We start from the raw sequence: 22,068 nt of genomic DNA on the forward strand, positions 1-22,068 counted from the left end.
TCTGTCACATGCCAGTTAAGCTTGTATTTGCACTGAGTAAATTGTTTGTTATTTAATGTTACTTATATTTTGTATGTTCTGATATTATTGAAGTTCATACAGTAATTTATGTATATCTTGAAACAATTAATTAATAATGATTATTATAGGTGGACTGTGCTAAGGTTATCAGTCACACTTAAAAGTCTCTTAAAAGTGATAGAATAAAAAGATGCATACTGTACATTTTTAATTATCACAACAGATCGAGTCATAATGCAGTTTTTAGTGTGCATGTGTAAAAAGGTTTCAGAGCAACATAGAGCCAGTAAGGTGTGGAGAAGTCCACAAATTTTGTATGGGAACCAGCTTTTGACCTGTGATAGTGTTGCATATTCCATAAGAACATGGACATCTTACAACGTCATTTCAATATGAATAAAGTATCATGTCAGTAATAGACAGGTTTGGGAGGTAACCTTTGAATAAGAATCACCGTCAAAGATAATGTGATCTAAATCTTCAAATAAATAACCATTCAACATTTTCCCTGGACTTATTTACTTTACAAGAAAGTGGAATATAAGTTCATGGAACATGTTTTATTTGCAAAGCAGATGTCACATTACTTTTTACAGACACAGATTGCAAATGTGGGATTTTCAAGTGCTTTATGCAAAAAGCAAATGTTGTATCTCTTGGAGAGCCTCTCAAATTACCATGCTTCAAATTCTATCACTCACCGAAGGGGCATTTTCAGAATCTTGACAATACACATCAATATGTGCACAATCCTCTAAGTGAATTCCTGTCATCTTTGCACTATGCACGCCAGTATGTAGTGTGGATTTAAGCTGCTAATTATAGACGCTTAAATTCTCCTCACAACTATGTTTCTGCAACTTTTTTATAATCTGCGTGTGCGCATGTCAGTGTGTTGGTGTATGAGAGCACATCACCTTGAGTGTGTGTGCTGTGTGTTTGCCAGCGTAAGTAGGAGAGGGTGATAAAAGAAATTTCGCTCTCAGAGGCGCCTGTGGAAACCAACACCCAAGATCCAACACACCTGTGGACTCTGCCAGACCAGATAAACGCTTGAATATATCACATCTACAATGACACCTCGCTCTGTGCTGCACTGCTCTAGGGAGAAGGTGCCAATAAAGATTTTCCCATTTTCACATCCAATGAAGTCGCTGTCAGCCCTGGACAAAACAACGGTCTTTCAGAGGAGAGATGATAACCTTTGCTGCAAGGCTTGCATGTTAAACCAACCTTTTTAAGAGCCTTTTCAATCTCATAAGAGACTAATGACAGCATTTCAGTCATACCCTACAGCAATTAATGATGCTCTTCAGCTCCTGCAATCCTGTCAGCATATTAATAATCTTACCTGAAAGTATTAGACTTTTTTCCGCGGCAAACGCTATTTTCTGACTCTGGCTCTTAGAATAACAGCTGATGACTGAGATTCCTTTGCTGAGAGATGACAATCTAAACAAATGATTAAAATCACTAATCCTCTAGAAGCCCAAACAGCAACAAAAAGGATTTGGTTTCCAACACAAACAGAGGAGCTAAAAAAGAAAGTGAGAAATACCGTGTCAGCAATCAAACCTAATGAGCTGACTGACTAACTGCTTTTAACTCATGACGTGACTGACAACACAATGGAGATGCCAGTCATTTGCAGAGGAGGCAGAGTCTGTGCTGGTCGTTGGGCGTTCTTGACTCCCATTTCGAAAAATGGCCCTTGCACAGCTCAAGCACAGTCAGATGTGTCAGAATTGAAATTGCACACGATGCATATGATGTTCAGAATGTCCAAATGAGACAGAAAAGTCAGATGTGTGGGTGTGTACAAACAGTAGGTAAGAAAGATATGCAGTTGAGGAGCAGAGGAAGAAGAGGAAGAGTGTGTGTGTGTGCGTTTATGTGTGGGCGTGCATGTGTGGAAGGCCAATTGTAGCTGACATCATCATGACCTCAATGTTATCACCATGGAGATGCCTCACATGTTCCTGTTTGAGTTGTAACTACAAGCAGCACACATCAGGAATCTTCGATAACTTCGCTTCCAGAGCAAAAGCAGTGATTAGCCAAAATAAAAAGTTGTCTAGCAGGTGGGAACGCGAGACACACACACCCTAAAGAACAGCATCTGTCACTCAGACGCCGCACACAGCATGTCGGGTGTGTGTGACAAGGCTGCGTTAACAAAGCCATGTGGGAATATGCAGGGAGCCGCAGATAGACGTGAGGAAAGAGGGAGTGTAACAGATGGACAGAACGTGGCAGCAACAGAGAGACAGCGAGACAGTGTGAGTGAGTGAGCAAATGAGATATAACAGCAGTAAAGCGTGTGTGTGTGCGTGTGCGTGTGTGTGTGTGTGTGTGTGTGTGTGTGTGTGTGTGTGTGTGTGTGTGTGTGTGTGCCCGCACATGTGCCTGAAAATAGATAGAAGGGTGTTAAGGATGGGATCAGGGTGGGGTGGGGCGGGTTGTGTGTCATACTTCTGTTCTGGAGTGTGATGTTTGCTTTGCTGGCACATTCTGCCATGCGCTCAATACCCCCAGCTATTCTACCCGCTACGGATACTCCCCAAGAGGAAGGGCTCCATTTCCAATCTGTAGTACTGTTTACTTCTATTGACCCAGTGACAGCCCAGCTTTCACCACACTCACACATGCACACACATACACAGACACCTGCTTCACTCACGAGTCTGCTAATGGTCAATTCGTCCATCAGCAAGTCTGGATGGTACAAATGAGAGTAAGTATACTGTAAGATATTGCTGTAAATGAGCGATCCCGTGGGACACAACCACAAACAAAGACACACATACGCACACACACTATGGCTGTCAAGGCACACACGTTTGCTCACACACACACACACACGTCCCATACACACAAATACAACTGCACACCAGTAAATGTGCTGACAGTTCCTCCAGGACAACAGAAGTATTCATCCTGATATTTAAATAATGGGAGAGACTGTTAGTACAGGAATAGCCCGGAGCAACGCGAGCCAGAGTCTCAGGCATTTTAAATTCTCCTCCACAGCTAGAGTCCATAATGCCCAAGATACAGCACATGATGAAGACACAGTCTCAAATGATGAAACATAAATCAGAGCCTATACATACCTGCTTATAGGTAGGCATACACACATGTGCACCATCATAAATAATACAGGTGCCATGAAGTATCGGCACATTGTAAATACTTTCTGTATCTGGATCTTTTTTTTTTCTTTCCACCGTCTTTAAGAATTTTTGTTTTTCGGCTTTCTAAAATATTGATTGATGAAGAAAACTGATCTGCTTGGAAAAAAAACAGGACTTCCTAGTTATTTTTAACTTTCCCTCTCACAGACATGGTACAGCAGAAACCTAATTGATGTTCCAGAAGATGGTAAAAACATAAGAACGACAGAGCGGAAGTTAAAGGAGAGCCAAACACAGGAAAGGAAAAATTGAGTTTTGTGTCCATCTCATGAGCCCAGACATGGTGTGTGTGTGTGTCTGTGTGTGTGTGTGTGTGTGTGTGTGTGAAGAGAAAAGGCCATCTTCAGGGATAAGGAGCAAGCATGAATGCAGCTACCTGCTGACGTGAAAACCAACAAGGCTATTATTGGGGTTAGTTGTCAGCATTAGCAGGTCCAATTAATGTCAGTGGTTTGAGGGAAATTAGTACTTTGTACACCTTATTAGTGGTCTGAGTGGGATCCAGAGCAGTAGTGCAGTCAAAAACAGACGTCTCAAAACCATCAGTTAAGGCACCATTCAGACCAAAAATAGCTTCCAATCCAGCTGATTATTAGCTGCATATAGGCTGATTTTACTTAAACAGCGACAGGACAATTTGACATTCAAATAAACCTGAACCACGGGGTAGTCACCACTCATTCTGAGCAAATCTAGCACTAATCTGAATCCGCCTCCTTAACTCATCTGCCTATTAGGATTTCCACAGAGGTTTCAGAGGAGATGCTAGTCAGAGATGACACTTTGGACATTAATCTGACACCTTGATGGATGAAACACTGGTGGGTGACATGCACACACTGTCTCATTTTGCCAGAGACAGACACTTCCTGATCGTCTTCTCTTTGATAAAGCATGCAAGCAAAGGCCAAATCATTCAAAAAGGATAAAAAAAAAGGGATAATGTGTATTAGGTAGATAGAGGGAGGAGAAATAAAAAGAAACTAAGGCCATGGGTTATTTTTTCATAAGATTAAGAAATATTGCATATACCTGCACCACCGACAGCAAATGTCCCCCTCAGAGCGCATCAGCACAATTCTTTTAGCGGAGCATTAATAAGTAAAACTTTCTTCCAATCTGGAAAAAAAGCTGTGTGTGTGTGCATGTGTACTGCATGTGTGTTTTTAAGGGGGATACGACATGATGCAAGGGTTTCCAAGCCACTTGTTTACTGTAGTTTGAACACAAGGTCTCTGTTTTCACTTTTGCATGATGAAAAAAAAACATGGACCGACAGTCATTTTTCTGTCCAAAAATGTCAGCTGTCACTGGCACCCACGTAGACAGGAATGACCATGGCGTTATGAGATATTGCAAAGATCGAGTTAGTAACACCCTGCCAGTGTTTGGTTGTCAGTACGCTGCTGCTCAGTTAATTAAAAACACCGGCTTTCAACAAAACGCCACATTATCACAACGGCAAGACATAAAGCTGGAGAAAAACCCTGGGGCTAGTGTGCAGACTCTCCCATCCAGCGTTTCTGCATGCTTTCTCTACAGGGTGTGGGAGCGGCAGATTCCCACACGCCAATCATGCAGTGTGTTAATGTGCCTACTGTATGTATGAGTATGTGTGTGTATTCTCTGTGGCCCACGGCAGCTGTCGACTTTTCTTTCCCCGTCGCATCCTTTTGCGAATTTCTCTGTTCACTAAATAAAAACCAACAACGGCATCAAAACAAACAGCTCTCACTGCTGCTGCCACACACGCAGAGCTACGTACGCAGGCCCATACATACAAACACACAGAGCAGAATTACATGTTCTATGGGCTCCTGCATTACTCCAACTATTGAGACCTGCGTGTGTTAATATATCAGTATGAATACGGGCATGTGCGCATATGTGTAGTTCAGCTTTGGTAGCGGGACACGAGGCAAGTGCAAGAATAGTGACTTAATTATCTAAATGGCTGCTGCGGAGATTACGGAGGGCAGTGAGCATCCATCTCTTTCAACACCATCGGCTTAGAGTGCACGGCCAAGCTGGAGGAGAGATCAAGAGATACAGACATCAATAACAGAGACAGAGCGGCAAGAGAGGGAAAAAGAGACTGGGAGAATTAAATGAGAGCAAATAAGGGGAGACAACGTGGATGAGAGCAAGAGGAGTGTATGCAGTGACAGTGATTTACAGTGAAGAAGTTTGAAAGCTGCACGATACAGTAAAAAGCTGCCATGGCATGTGCTTGCATCCTCAGCTACAGAGAATTTGCCGGCAGCAGGGATCATGACATCACCTCTGTCACCATGGAGATGCCCTGTACATCTTCGATTTCACTCTTCGCGTCATTACCACAGAGATGCTCCCGGGCTGGATTGTATCTTGACCCCGCTGCGAAGCAACAAAGACTCTACATTTAGGTCTCTCACTCCCTTACATGAGCGCGCATTTTTGACTCCACACAGCCAAGCGGTTACAGAGGTCACCCTCTGACTGGAGGGCCGAAGGTTTGATCCCCTTGTGTGCATGCAGTGTTCCAAGAGCCCTTGAGCAAGATATTTAACCCACACCTGCTCTAGAGGCCGCGGTCCTGTTGGCTGACCCTGCACCCCAAGCACAAGGCAGGCAGAGAATTTCCATCTAGCGGCTAAATAAAATATATTGGATGAAAATAAGAAGATTTATACTGTGAGCATTGATGTGAAGCACCATTCAAAATTGTTGCACAAAGACAAAAACCCACTACCCTCCAAGATTCCCTGTTCCTCAACAGAAATTATCAAATGCCTTTATTACATTTTCTTGTTAGGTATATGTTTTAGAGGAAAGGAGCGGAGAATGACAGCTTATACAGCCAACATTTCCCTTGTTAGAAATGTAAGCTTTGGTTCTTAACAGCAGGGGCAGTGGTAAAGAGAGCGTGCTTATGACTGGAAAGCTCACTGGTTTGAATCCCCAGACTGTCTGTGGAGACAGAGAATGAACAAGTAACACACTCTGCTTTCAACAGTTACTGTCAATGCACCACTGAACAATATATACTGTTCAACAACTTCCTAGAGTCATACTTAGTTTGCTCTCTCAGCTTGCCCCGTCCAAGCTCAAGGCCAGCCAATGCTTTAGCGCTTTGCTCAAGCACACGTCAGCAGCAGGAATCTTCGTCAGTATGGGAATAGAACCCAGGTCCTCAGGGTGAGGGATGGTTCCAGTATGCCCATACACTGCCTTACTTTACCCCAAAGACACGCTAGACAACAGTAACAAACCTGGTAGTACTGTTCAGCTCCCTGGTGAGAACATGTAGAACTCCTGGTGAGAACATGTAGAACTCTGGGGTGGAAGAAAACTAAACACTGGGTCAACTTTCAGTCTGAAAAGCAACACAGCGTAAAGTAAATCGCTGGAAACAGAAGGACAGAATGACATTTGTTGAATGCCATTTCACTAATAATGTTGATTTATCAGGCACGTAATTATACTCAAACTCAGATTTCAAAAGTTATTGACTGTTAATTAATTCTTATATTTTCCCCTGAGCAATGGCATTGAAAGGAGATTTGCTCACTGCACTAAAACAGTTTTAGATTAGTAAATTGTTTAGTGTACTTAGCTGGATACACTGGGCCGTTTATAGATTTAAGTCAAAATGGGACAGAAAATATCTAATACATCAAAGACAGGTGTTTCTTTCACAGAGTCAATTACGTTAAAACTAGAGGCAAACAGAGTTCAAATGTGCTGCACACCAAATTCCCAACTCAGCCAGCTCCAGTACTTTCTATCATGGTTAGTGGCAGAGTCTCGAGTCAGGCAGTCTTTACTGCCAAGTTTACTGCATCTATTCATTGCTTTTTCTTGCAGACAGTAGTAAATACACACAAATTCCCTTACTCTTAGTCACACAGACACCCTCGCCAACTAAGGTGCACACACATACATAAATGTACATCCAGGACAGCGCTCTCTCCCTGATTAAGCCAGGCCATCTGCTTGAGTCCCCTGTCACCACTGACGGCTGCTGCGTGTCCAGGCCGGCTCCGGGCGAGCCAGAAATCCCCCAGTGTGATCCAACGGCATATTAATCTCCTCAAATCTCAACCTTTTCAAAAGGGCAGACGCCACGGTAACCTCAATACAGTTGTTCAGGGCAACATCATCTCACCCTCTCAAATACATGATTCTGTCACTTTTGCCTTAGATGACATGAAAAGTAAAGGAGGGACGAGTGCATTTTCCTTTCTCCTCGTATCCTCCTCTTTCTCTCCACTTATCTCATGTCTCTGGGTGCTTTCTCTAAAAGCCATTCTCCGTCTCTGTCCGTCGTTTCATATCTGTATGAACACAGTGGCCTTTCAGAGCGCAGTGAGTGGCGCCGCAGCTCAGTCTGGCCCAGAGGAGCGGTTGGAGCGGTATAGATTAATGACCCAAGAGACAGCCTCGGCAAGTGGAATGAACAAATAGAGAGGCCAATGAAATGGCCAAAAAGGGGAGAAAAAAAAAAGAAAAGAGAGGCAATGATAAGGAGAATGAGGCGTACACTAAATTGTAGGAGAGGTACCGACTGCGGGAATGTGTTCTGTCACAGTATAGTTTTATACCCCTCTCACACTGACAGAGTGAATTAAAACGGGAATGAGTAGATGTGAGTCATCCAACGTGGATTTGCGATCCTCCCCCCGCCTTGGTTGGACGAAGGTCGGCACGCTGTCCAGATTTAGAGTACGGCCATTTCTATGAGGGATAGAAACTTCATTTAGTAGTACTGTGGCTAGAATGGCACTTATGAACATTTAGATTTCACTTGACTGGTAAAAAGTGACAAAGGGAGAAAAACAGCGATTCTGTGGATAAGCAGTGATGCATACAGAGGTTAAGTTGCAGACTGAACTGTGACAATCTGTGACAGCAGTCTCAGACGGATGGGGTCAAATGTGAATACAGCTAGAAGAGTTCATCAATTAGGAAACTGGCAGGGAAATTAATTGACGAAGATTATGATAAGCACTTAATCGTCAGTCATTTATCAAGCAACATTCTATAGCCACGTCGCCACCTCACCATGGGAATAAAATTATTTAATCATTCGGCTCTTCGACTTTCCAAATATAATCTGACCGAATGGATCAAATTGTGATGGTGAAACGAGTCACTTCGGGGGTTGTGACTCTCAAAAAAATTTATCTGCTGATTTACCGACGGCTCTTTCATAATGTAAGTCTTTGTTTGGGCACTATTTAAAATTGGCTTCAAAGCAATGAATGTATGTACAATACATCATGACAATCATTCAAATAACTGTTGCGATACCTTGTCTCAAGTAAAGTAGTGGACTGATGGACATTTCCAGCCCTTTGGCTCTCTGGCCAGTATTCTCTGGTTCGAACATCTCCAACTGACCAATTGCTACTATTGTCAGTTTGTACAACTCAACTGTTGGTCAGACAAAACAAGCAATTTGGACATTATCTTGGATTTTGGGAGACTGTGATGGACATTCTTTTATCACTTTATAGAGTAAATGAGCAATCAAAAGATAATCAAAAGATTAACTGATAATGCAAATAATCAGTGTGAATACAATATTCTGTCCACCATACGTGGCTCTACTGTGTGACAGGGGTATTGGAGGGGGGTATGTGTAGTCTTATTTCTGAATTCTTCTAGAGCAGGAAAATAATGTGGAGTAAAACAACTAAAGAATTTTAAATGTGCCACAAACCTATAGTGCATTTTTTGCTTGTGATTATGTGTATGAATGAATTATGCCGCAGCTACATTAGATGGAATTACAGTGGGAAAGATTTCTTGCCCTCTCTTTGTCTGTCTTATTTCCACTCTCCTACTCTCTCCCTCCCTCCTTTTCCTTACCCATGCCTCAGCTGCACTCTCACACACAATCAGCCACATGAGTCCGGGGCCAACGTAGATGAGAGAGAGAGAGAGAGAGAGCGAGAGAGAGAGAGATGGGGAAGGGGTGGAGGTTGTTGGGCAACATCAGAGATAGTGAAGTGAAAGATGAAAGGAGGAGAGAAAGGAGAGAAGGAGAAGCAAGAGGAGGAGGAAAGGCAATGACAGAGAGGGAAAATGAGAAAGCCCAGGGAGATGGAGAAAAGGTGAAACACACACACGCACACATGTTCTTTAATCAATATGGTGGGAATGTGGCCCCATGGTAAATCACTTTCCTGGCAATAACAGAGAGCAGCCACTATTCCTCTTTTTAATATGTTGCCAGAGTGTCAGTGGGTGATGCACAGCAATATATAGCGTGGAGGAAGGAAGCGAGAGAGGAGAGAAAGTGCGGGAGTCATGGGTGTGTGTGTATTGTGGGAGCTGTGATGTATAGGCCTGGACAGTTGGTCTGCACTCAGATAAAAGAGGGGAATCATGATTAGGTTGGGTAAAGTGTCCATGCTGGCCTGTCCGCAGAAACACACACTCTTACACGCACACAAAAAGAAAAGTGTGGCTGGTTGGAGAGCCTGTCCTCTCTCTCCCTCTCTCACACAACCCCGTTATCGTGTGTCCTTTCTCATGAGCTCTCAATGCATCAAAACCTGCCCTCCTCAGAACAAGGATCCCCTATAATATGAGAATTTCATTACAGGGGTAAAAACTATCCTTCTGCTCTTATGGCCACATCGATTTAGGGGATATTGAAGGCCAGGCAACTTTTCCAACCTTGGCCTTATCTGTCTGCCTGTCACCGTACAGAGAGCCACCACATTACCCAATGCCCTAGCAGGTTGACCTTCACTTAACTATCTGACCGCAGGGCACATCATCCTCCATGTCTTTATTGACTTGATTCCATCCCGCTCAATCTCATCTTTGCTTGCTGTGTTTGAGACCGCTCAGCAAATGTTGTTACCGTAAACGAGAGCGGCTTCTCAATTGACTTGGGTCCCCTTTAAAGTGGTGCTAAATAAGTAATGGGGCGTCTCATCTGCTTTGGCTAGCCAGTAGCTGGATGGGTTACAGTAAAGGGAGATTAATGGATGGGCAAATGGAGATAAATGTATGAGCTAAATGGAAGCGCCCGACCGGGCTATTATGAGACCCAGTGACATATAGTGTCAATGCACAACTGGACAGGTGTCAAAGTGTATGTCGATTCTAGGTGGGGTGCAAGACACAGGTGGACTGATCACCCTTTTACTAATAATCATAGACTCGTTTTAACACTGAGGATATCAGCAAAATCTAAGTCTGAACACAATTTGTAGGTGTGACAATGAAATGAGTAATGAGCGCCTGGAGAAACGGTTTCTGAGAAGAAATTACTTGTTACTGTAGGTAGCTAAAATGTAGACTGTCTGAAATTCAACATCTAAAACCTGGCTTCTGTTTCATGACCAGTGCAAACTGATGAGAAAGACTGAATCACTAAGTTGCAGGCTACACTTCCTTATCCCCAACACAACTGAAACATTTCTCCCTATTTTAATTAAATATGCCTAAACTTAATTACTTAATTGTCTCTTTGAAAATACTCTCCATCACTACTCCCAATAGCAGCCATAAATCCTAACAAAGTCAGTTAAGCCACTGACATCAATACCAAAGCAAACATACCAAACATTCTCTAGGTAGAGCTTCTTAAATATGAATGTTTATGGCTATTTGTTGCCATATATGATTTGGGATTTGTATCTTTAGCGGACAAAACAAGCAGGATGAAGCTATCACCTTGTACTGGGAAATTATAATAGGATTATTTTACTCTTTTCTGACAATGAAAGGAAAAAAAACTTAGTGGAGCATGGCAGATATTATTTATCTAACATTTCAGTTCGACAATTAATTAGTTTGCATATGGTTTGTGTCTCTGGGTCTACAAGTGTACGCCAAAAGTCACCTGGGTTGGCAGAGTCAGCACTTCAAACCAGGGTACAACACATACACCAGTTACACTGCTCTAATCTGGCAGCTAAGACGAGCATCGGCGCAAAAAATAAACACAAAAGCGCAGTCAAACTGAACAATGAGGAAAAAGACAGGTCCCCAGAGATGATTACATCAGCCGGCTTCTACAAGATTTGTTGTTGTGAAATGAACAAGCAAAACTGAAGCTCCTCAGATTCTGCATATTTAAGTCCAGTATCACTGGGCACTTTATTCTCTGCATATCTTTTGATGTTGAGAAGCATGTGATCCTCCACCACCGGATACATTTGACACTATTTCAGCAGCTAACTGCCTATATTGGCTACGCCAGAACCAGTTTTCTACCATTTAGTCATTCCATCTCTAGGTTTTGCTTCACATTTCACATATCCTTCAATGATTCCTTAATTTTGTACAATAATGATACTTCAGGCTTCCACAACCTGAATTTACCTTTGCAAAGGTTTTTTTCTCCATTTTCATTTTAACTATAAGTGAATTGGTTGAGTTGTCCTCACGTTGACCGACCAAGGCTACTCTCATCTCTTCTTTGTTCCTGCAGTCTTACTTCTTCTGTGAACATGCCGTTGCAAAAGCACGTGCAGCGGAGGCCCAGCTACATTCAGTTCCCTCAATTTAATCATAATAAGCTGACCACAAAGAGCTGCACATTGCCACTGATGCAGATGAGGCGTCTGGCTCTCCCTCAATCTGCTTCTCCCTTTAAAGACATTTTTATGTTGCTTGAATTTCACACTACATATTTTAATGACATGTGGGTCTAATGATCTGTCTTAAGTCCTCGTCTGACAAACCCATGACACGCGGCCAAGACTAACCATTTTGCTTCTGTTCCATCGGCATCAAATGAGAGACGGTTTATCTTCTGATTGGCATCAAAGGAAGTGCCATGGACAGCGCAGGATCTGTCAATGCTCTCATGTAAGCAAGCTTTTAACCAGCCACATCTCATTTCCAGTGAGAGATATGACCTGTTTGAACCACAATTTTTTTCATATTTCACAGCTGAAATGAGAGCTAATGTATAGTTCTGGTGTCATGCTTAATGCCCCTGGGTCCTGTGTAAAGAAATGGGCTTAAATCAGATGGGTCCACAGTAAAAGCAGTTTGGGATTCTGTATAAGACTCCCCTACCAGTAATTCAGTGGGGCTTTGTAAAAACAGAAGATAATGGATGTCTCCACAGGAACATGTTCATAAATAAAACAAGCAGAGCTACTCGCCTGGTATTAACTGCACTTTTCACATAGAATGGGGAATTGATGCTAATGGTACACATGCAAAGCAAATAGGGGCAGTTCTGTGGCCTTTTGACCTACTGTGGCAACAAACATGGTTGTGCATGTAGAAAGCAAAATCAGAGAGAACCCTGCATCCACAGAGGAATAAATATGTGGATAATATTCCCCGCGCTCAGCAGTGCCGGTAAAAAAAGCTGTGAAATGTAGAATTTGATATGCTGTTAGGGTCAGCCCTAGGTTCTCTGGGAGCGGTGGAAAAGCAGATGAGCCAGGAATGGTGGGGATGGAGTGTGTTTATGTACAGCAGGCAAAAAAAATAAATAATAATCAGGCACTACTATGAATTCATACACTATGTATGATGGACTGAGACCTGATCTATGACAGCCGCAGCGTGGTAAAACATTAACGTGTAAAAGATACACCCACTGCTCGCGTGGCTGCATACTGTAGAGATAAATGTTAAGGCTACATATATGACAAATGTGATTTGTGTGGTAGGTCTACAGGAAGAAAGTTAAGGAAACAAAGAGAGATGAGATAGAGGAGGAAAAAAGTGGCGAGGGGGGGGTGCTTCAGAGCAGAGCAATAATTTACAGGTATTGTAAAAGCAGGGCTGGCGGGGACGTCAGTAAAACAAAAATGCCAAACCGCTCTCTGGAGGGAGTGCGGCTTTATACGTTTCAACAGACATTTTTCATCAGAGGAGAGTGGAACACTTTCTCAAGTAGTCCCTCCAGAACATTCAAGTAGGGCAAAGTGCTTTCTTTGGAGCCATTTTTTAATTGCCCTGTAAAGTTGAATTCAAAAGATAACATGGAGCGGTGATGGAAATATCTGAACTGTAAAGACAAGAAAGTTGAGAATGAACTGACAAAATGTATCACGCAATGTTTCGCCCCACAATGGTGATCCATTAATTGAACACGACTGTGTTTCGCAACTTTTCCTTTTTTTTTTGTGCTCTTCCATTGATGGAGCTGACACTGGTCCACAATGGTCACCTCTCTGTAGCTTGTTCCCTCTGAAGTCCGAGCACAGAACGAGGGGTTAGGGGCTTCTATTTCATGCATTCCCTCAGGCCCCTTCACTTTGATAAAGGCTGCATACCTCCGGGCATTTCGGAGAACATTTCCCGCTCTCTCCTGACACTTCCACCTTGCAACCCCTGTCCCCTTTCAGCACGCCCTTTCCCTCCGGCACAGTGCAGTTTACCGACCGTGACACACCGTGCCGGCTGGATAATCCCAGCGAGACCGAAGCACCATTAGGAAAAGGAGGCCGCTAAAATGCCAAACCATATTACTAACCAGCCCCACCCCCCAACCCCCTACCCCCTACCCCCATTCTCTACTAGGCTCCCTCACTGTCTCTTTCTCACAAAGGGCACCTGGTACCGCATCTCTTCATTAATGCATGGAGGGAGGGCAAGCATCCCTCTGTCTCTCTCACACACACACACACACTCACACATGCGCAAACACATAACTTCTCATTCCCTCACATAGCCACTTATCTATAGTGAAAAGCGTGACTACATTGTGGGTGCCCTCTGACAATCGAGGCCAGGGAGTGATAGGAGGTGTGTGTGTGTGTGTGGGGGGGACCAACACCACACTGGTTTAAAGCTAATCATGCTGAAGGTAATGAATTTACCTAGAGACACCGTCAGCCTGGAAGGTTAATGGTACACCTGTATGCACACCGTGTAAGAAACAAGAGAGTGAGAGGGATGATCTGTGTGACTCAGTCAATGCGTGTGTTTTTCCAAGCGCATGTGGCTTCTGCATGTGATTGTGCATGTGTACATTATTAACTGGAAGTGCTCAGAGCCTCGAGACACCGCAGCTCAAAAGGAAACCGTAAAAGAGCTGCCACTGAGCGCCGCCACCACTCAAATCTGTCAGCATCACAGACGAAGAAGAATCCCTTCTCCCTCCAACACACGAGCGCATTTTTGAGGGAAAGAGTGGGAGTGTGTGAATACTGTAGCAAACCCTGAAGGTGAGACGAATCAAAGAGGTTCAAAAACTGTAAAAAGAATTAGGTTAACTTGTCAGAGGAAAAAATAAAGCATTTAACTTTCTGTGTAGCGGATCAATTTAGTTTCTTTGAAATAAATGGCATTTTAGAGCCATATTTCTGTAATTCTTGCACCAATCTCTAAACAAATATTCAAATCTGATCAAACACACCATTATGTTGACAGCTTTCAATTCCATTCAATGACAGAAGCGTCTGCAGGCAACCTTTGAGGAGGAGAAAGCAGGCAGCTAAATTATGCAAATGTCTGTCAATTTAACGAATCAGAGGCAGAGAATTAGCAGGCTGTTAGTCTCTCTTAGACCCACAAATGCCGCTAATACAGATGAAGGGCTGGAGCCTGATTTCATTATCGCTACTCTGAAAAAGAGAGGAAGGGGGAAGAGAAAGGGAGAGAGGGAACGAGAGAGAAATGAGAGATCGGGAGATGGAGACAAATGTATGTGAAAACACAGGCCTCTATTCAGAGCTCTATCAACTCCAAATATCAAATTAGCCAAATGAATGGTACAAGATAAAGGACAGCGCGGGGAGGAGAGCGAGCCCGGCAGACAGGCAAATGAAAGGGGCAGAGAGAGAGAGAAGAGGGAGAAGCTGCGAGGGCGTGTTAAGAATGGAGGGGATCGGAGAGTATTTCAATAATCGATAGAGCGTGAAGTGAAGAGAGAGTGAGACATGGAGAAAGAGAGAGAGAGAGAGGAGCAGGATATCACAGTTCATTAGTCATTGCTGGTGACAACTAGAGACTGTAGCAAGAAGATTGTCACTGGGTCTTAATCAGATGAGAAACGATGGAATGCCCGTCGTTAATTCCAACAGCATTATAGCGTCTATTGTCTGCCTCTGAAGGGGCTTATCGCAATCTCTCTACCTCCGACTGCTGCTGCTGCTCCTGCTGCTACGCCAGCAAACAAGCTGCCAGCCAACTCACCGGGGAAACTCTAAAGAGCTGGGGAGAAACTAAACTCTCCCTTTCTCCAAAGTCTCACAACTCCTGTCTCCCCATGCTCTCTCCACACACACACACACACACACACAGAGGAAGTGAAAAACATGTAATGCTACAGTAGCCATTGGTGCTATACGGAAGCATCTGTGAGGCAGAAACCAGGAAATCAATTCCCTCTTTTTAAGCAACCCATTAAAGGGCGCCAAGGAGAGTTAAAGCACTTGCTCAAGACATACCATTACAGTATATTACATATTCTGTTCCAAGGCAAACCCTAATGATCACACACCATTACACAGTGCTGCAGAGAAGCTACTGCATGCATGCACTCCCAAAGAAGTCATATACAGTACCATTCCATGTATACAGTATATTACCAAAAAAATGCAAACACACAAAGATAATATCATGTCATATTCTCTCTCTTCTTCCTACTTCTTCTTGTACACAGACACAAATAAATACTGCAACATCCTCCTTAAAATGCACATATCCACCATGTTTTCCTCTCCCAGGGTCTGTTCCTGTCAGAACCATGGCCCAAAACTCTCAGTCAGCCGCCTCAGCTGGGGACGGCCTCTCCGACTCAAACAACTTCCCTGCCTGGCTGGAAATGTGTTTACTGTATTTGTACCACTACGCTGCACTGCCTGCCTCATTCACCACAACCAAACAAAAACTATGGCAGTCATGCAGCTACAGTATGTGAGCATTGTGTAAATTCTGTCTGCGGCTCCGTTTGGGGTGTGTGCTGGTGTGTGTCGCTGTGCAGGGGGTAAAGAGGAAAAGGAACAGTTTCCATCTAACAAGAGTAATTTTACTGCCATAACAAAGCGGGAGTCATGTCAGGTTGCATGAGTGCACCCTTCTATACACAGTGGACTTTCTTCTTGAACTATTTAATCAATGATCTTCAATCTAAGTCCATAATTCAGGTTGCTTAGATCAACACATCTGTAACATGGCTGCTTTGAAAACACACTTTGTTGTCGGTTGCTACTTACCGTGTGTTTGTAGTTGTGATTGAGCTCTGTCTGTCTTCATCATGCGTTTACATTAGCATGTCCCCCCCTCTGTATATGTGTGCCTTCTTGCCACGTATACATGATTATTGATGGATTTTTATCTACATGTGTGTGGATACATCTTTCCTGTCTGCCTGTGATAGAGAGTAAGAGAGAGTTTGAGACGGTGCGACTTTATGTGACAACGCAATTCTGTGCCCGACTGCCTATGACTGACTTTGTGTGCATCTATAAAACTCGGCAGAGTTGTGGCTGAAATTCTTTGTGTGTGTGTGTGTGTGTGTGTGTGAGAGAGACAGACAGAGAGAGAGAGAGACAGGAGAGAGAGAGAGAGTGCTTCTGCTTCAGTTATTTGTCAACAGTGCTGGTGTTTCACTTGGCTGAAAAGACCGGTCAGGAGGGACCAAAGTACCTCCTCCCTGATGACACACTTTTCTCACTGCACTCTGACTGACCCTTATACCACACACACACACACACACACACACACAGAAAAACACATACAGATACACACATATGCATGAAAGCACACACACTAGAATGCACAGGCACAGTACTAGTACCACCCATTCACTGTGCATTCACAAACATGTATGGCCACACATAAACAAACACAGTATGCATACATACTATACACACACCCCAGGACACCTATATGTTAACACAAGGAAACACACAAGGTGCTGAACACTCACCCACTGTAGGTCTACTTGTGTGTGCTGTATCTAAAGCTGCTGCAGCAACTGTATCCAAGGAACTGAAGTAGGTTTGATCTGGTCGGATTCACTGTGAGCATTGATGTTCAACAAACCATAATAAATGGCCACAGCTGTGGACTCCTTTGCTTCCATGTGCTGGAGTGTGTGTATTTGTGTGTGTGTGTTGGCATGCGTATGTTTTAGTGTTTGCTCATCCTTCATCCCAGTAAAAAAAAAAAAAAAAAAAAACAGCCCACGCACTACTGCCCATCTCCATCTCCTGTAGATTTAGTCTCAGCCTCCCCTTTTCTTTTGGTCTCTTTAGTCTTAATTTTCTCTTTCATTTTTTCTCTCCTATTTATCGATCGTACAAAAAAGGTGAATGTATGTCTCAGCAATAATTCTGTACAAGGGCTTTGGAGTTCAAGGTAGGACTGTATACTCAGCACTGGAAAAGAAATCTGCTTTGGAAGGATATTTTCAACTTTGGTCAGTATCCACTTGTGTTAATGAACAGACTCATAGAAGTATAATTTTTCATTTCAAAATGTTAAGTGAGTGTTTTTGATACAGATTATTTCCTGATGTTCATGGACTGTTCTCTACATGGTTGCCAATTAAAACTGACTTTGAAGTTGGCCGGGGCCTTGAACAGCAGACAACTCTTCAGGTAAAAAAACAGGATTCTGATGTCTGCTTCATGCAATATGTAACGTTAGTGAGCTTCACATTAAGCATTAAAGCAATCTGTTCCATAGGTGGGACGCAGAATATCGAAAGAGGTTATTTTTTATATTATAAGGCAGCACTCAAATACTGGTTAAAAATTTATGAAAACTATGAAAGAAAATTGCTGGTGAAATTGACCATTTGCTAAGCCTGTTGATACACCTGTGAAGTTTCCTGTTTTCTCTTGCCACATATGCAGTTTACAGTGATAATGGTGGTGGATTTTTCACGCCAAATCAATAGTAATTTTTGAGACAGTGTGTCCTTGTTTCCTGGCAGATGTAGGTAAAAGCAGGCTTCACATTTCTAGCTGGCGACGATTGCTTTTGTTGGCTGAGATTAAAACTCAGTTTGCAGATTTTCTAAGCCGCAGATAGCTAATTATGCTAATGTTAGCTCCATGAGATGGTTGGAAAAACTGACTGACAGCTGACTTTGTCGTCTTACTGTAAATATGCACTTGATGGATACATGCGTGTTATCGGGCTAAAAGCCTGAAGCTAATGACAGTATGCTCACCATCTGATGACTCATGTACCAGACCTCCAAATACAGAAACAGTTTGTACTTGTATTGCAGTATGGAGCTATTTGGCCCTAGAATGTTAACTATGAGCAGAAATGTCTCTTTTGCTTTCGGATTTTTGAAAGGATAAATAAAAAGACAACCCTGCAAGCTCTTGAAATCTGTAAAGCTCCCAGCTACGGCCCCATGCACACTGTGGCCATGAGGAGAAATACAAAGCTGGACACAGACTGTGTCTACTTATGGTTGCTTCGTTATGATGGGTGGGTTTCAGTGAACGATCAAGAGCATCCATTTTTGTTCTATAGTTCTATGGTGGTGAACGTAAAGCAGGATGATATAGGAGACATATGGTGATTGGTGCACATAAAAATCATACTGGAAAAACTGTTGTGAGGTATGATAGGTTTAATAATTTAAGGGAGGGTAACAGTTTTACTGAAGTATTTATAGAAGTGATCAGTTAGTCAAAGTGGCCCTTACACTTTTCAAATACTGGATAAGTCATTTTAATGTGAATAATCTCTGGCAGGGTCAATGCAGCATATAGACATAGATAATAATAATAATGATAAATAACTTCTGCAGGGGAGGAAATGATACAACGTTGTCTGTTACACAAATCCATCAGCATCAGCAGCTTTGAAATTGGTTTTTATCTCCAAAGTAACTAATGTGCACTTGGATGAGAAGGCCTGTACAATCAGGAATACGTGTTAAATTTATTAATATATGTACCAAACAAACTCTCCCATCAAAAACAAGGGAGAAATTGAATTGGCAACGTTTTCCCCAAGAGCAAAATGCAATTACCAAAGCTGTGTATGACAGAATAAATAAATAAATAAATAAGGGTGTAAAAAGAGCGTATGCATGACAAGATGAATAATTTCCTCCCTGGGTTATGGCATCAACTTACTGTCTCTTCACTGGACTTCACTGAATACCTTTCTTATTTCCAGAGAGGGACCCCATTCTGTCCAGATACAACTCATGGCCACAGCTGAAAAGGTCACCCTCACTGCCATTGTGCCGTCTAATTACCATGCATTAAATTGCTTGACCCCTCTTCATTTGTATCCACCTCTGCTCTTCCCCTGCTATTACTTGCTCAGAAGGTTTTTTTGGGCATGTGCGGCCCTCCAGGGGAAGGTGAGCCCATGAGAGAATTTGTTACCAATACTTCTTTCCACTGCAGACGTGCTGCATTCTGATGCAGGTGCTCGATGCATTGGACTCCATATTGCATGCATGGCCTACAGCGAATACAGCTTTGACTTGTGTTTTTGCACTGCTGGCTCTCTGTCCACAATCAGAGCTGCACCAAAAATGCACAATATAGTATGACCACAGAACACACTCCTACATTGGATTTTATTGGCCAACCTGAATCTTACTATTCAGTGTAGGGAGGCCATGTCAAGATCTAAAATAGTTTGCAATTCTGTCTGAGTCAGCTCTGGGTGAATTGGAGCCGTCAGTCAAAATAATGAACATCCTCATTATAGCTCTGCTAACTTGTCACTAAATTGTAATGATACCTTTGCTTATTATGGGCTATGTTGCAACTCCAATCCCTCCCAAGTACCTGCAATACAAGTAAAATAATGTGGTGAAGCCTACTGAGATTGGTTGATAGTTGGTTGTTTAAAGATTAAAGATCTGTTGGGAGCTGATCAACAGATCAGACATGTTTGTTCTCTTTGTTACTTCACTGTGATATTACCAAACACAGAACATAGACAAAGCATCCTGTGTCAGCACCATTAGCTACTAAAACAATTAGTTTATTCAACCAATTATGTTCAAACTGCTGACACAGGTTGAAGCGCGGTGAGGGGTGGAGCCTTGGGGACAAGGTGGAGGTGGAGGGGGTTAGTCAGTATAATAAAGTGCATATTCACCCAGTACACCACATAGCCAAAAGCCATCTTCAGGGCAATAATGCAATAATGAGAAAATTCAATCAGCAGCGCTGGCACTGTCTCGACTACATGATTGTTACTCATCTGATATAGTAGGGGAGCCTTTTAGTGGCACTTTTTCCCCCATTTATTACTGTAGATGAAAATATAGAACTTAGCACAGCTTGTCTAGCCTGTATAACAAATCAAAGATGACAGCAGAAGTACAGTAAATACGAATTTAAAAGTATTGATTGTATTGCACAACACAGAGCTCTTGTTGAGGCCACTTGAGTGGTCCAGTGTCTCTTATTGTTCAGAGAGCTGAATATGGGCTTTGATCGAGCAAAACTCTGAGGCTAGTTGTGTCGGCAGAGCAGTGGAGTGGAAACTAGAAGGGTTCCCTTTAAAATCCCCAAATCATTACAACCAAATGAGAATACACACTGTTCTACATTATTACTTGTGGCATAGAGGTAATAAGTGGGAGAGATTTACAATAGGCAGAGTAATACCTGCTAATATACTTGCATTCCATGAGGCTTTTAGTCAGGAAATCTTACCATAAAAGAGCCTCTATGTTTCCAAATGACTGCAGTATGTGCTGTTTGTGGAGCGTATTGGATTTATCCAACCATAGAGCAGAACTGTGGGGGAAAACACTGACAATTCTACATTTGAATATGAGTGAGAAAGACAAACAACTTTAAGATCTCACAACCGTGTGTTTGTTTTGTTTTAATGACATTCTAACATTCACCCTGATGTTCAAAAGGGGTTTTTCTTGTAATCAAAGGACATAATCCTGACAGTGCAGGCCTGATGGGAAAAATGCACAGTGGGCGTTAGGCTACACTTGCAGGTTTATTCATCCTCAAGCTATTCAACCTCTTTTATTTTTTTTAAACTCAGGCTGCTCATGATCATTTCTCTAAATGACAGCGGAATATTATCATGGGCCCAGGGATTGACGTTACCTCTAAATACTGAACCCTATCAGCTTTTTGCAGTTATAGCCTGGCTCTCCAGTGTATTGCTGAGAAACGCCTGGCTGAGTTGAACCCCTGCAACATACTGACATTTAAAAGCTGCACACATCTTAGCGTTGCTTTGCATGCTCATTATTTTCCTCCACAATTTACACGCGTAAGCAAAAAATGTTAAAATACTAGAAAATGCTACCATTTTTCTTCCACGTCTGTTGAGCCTCAAAGGGATTCTCATGTTAATTAAAGCTCTTATGGTGGTTGCTCTGCGGCTGGACAGCAACTATTGTGGCTGCTTCATGGCCACATAGATGGCAAATAAAGCAGAGGGCATTTTTTGTGTACCACACAAAAAAAAAGACAGTCTGATGAACGGTGGTTCACAGTGTTCATTATTTTTGTTACGGTTTATGAATATCTCAGGAGATGAAAGAAATAAGGCTCGAGGGAGCAGCAGATGGAAAAACTCCATCATATCTGAAGAGGTACAAACACTGACACTCTAACACACTCACACATGGAAGTACACAAGCTGTGCACAGGCACAGATACACGCAAGATTTTCAATTTCTAATCAGACTCAGCATGGTGAACTCTCCATGTTCGCCTCCACTGTCCTTTGTATTTGGCATCAAAGTTCCGCCCTGCCATAAAAGCCAAATTCTCTATGACATAGTGGAGATTGCTCTGTCGAAAATGCAATCAGCCAAAGCCGCCTCAAGTGCTGATGAATTACTGTGGCTTAGGAAAAGACAATGACTTGTCAGTTTTGCACCTACTGGCTCCATCGAGGGACAAGCACCTATGGGACCTGAAGAAGTCACAACGCAGCCCTGCATCCTCCAAATCTGGATAGATCA

Source organism: Pempheris klunzingeri, chromosome 18 (assembly GCF_042242105.1).
Source record: "Pempheris klunzingeri isolate RE-2024b chromosome 18, fPemKlu1.hap1, whole genome shotgun sequence".
NCBI lineage: Eukaryota > Metazoa > Chordata > Actinopteri > Acropomatiformes > Pempheridae > Pempheris > Pempheris klunzingeri.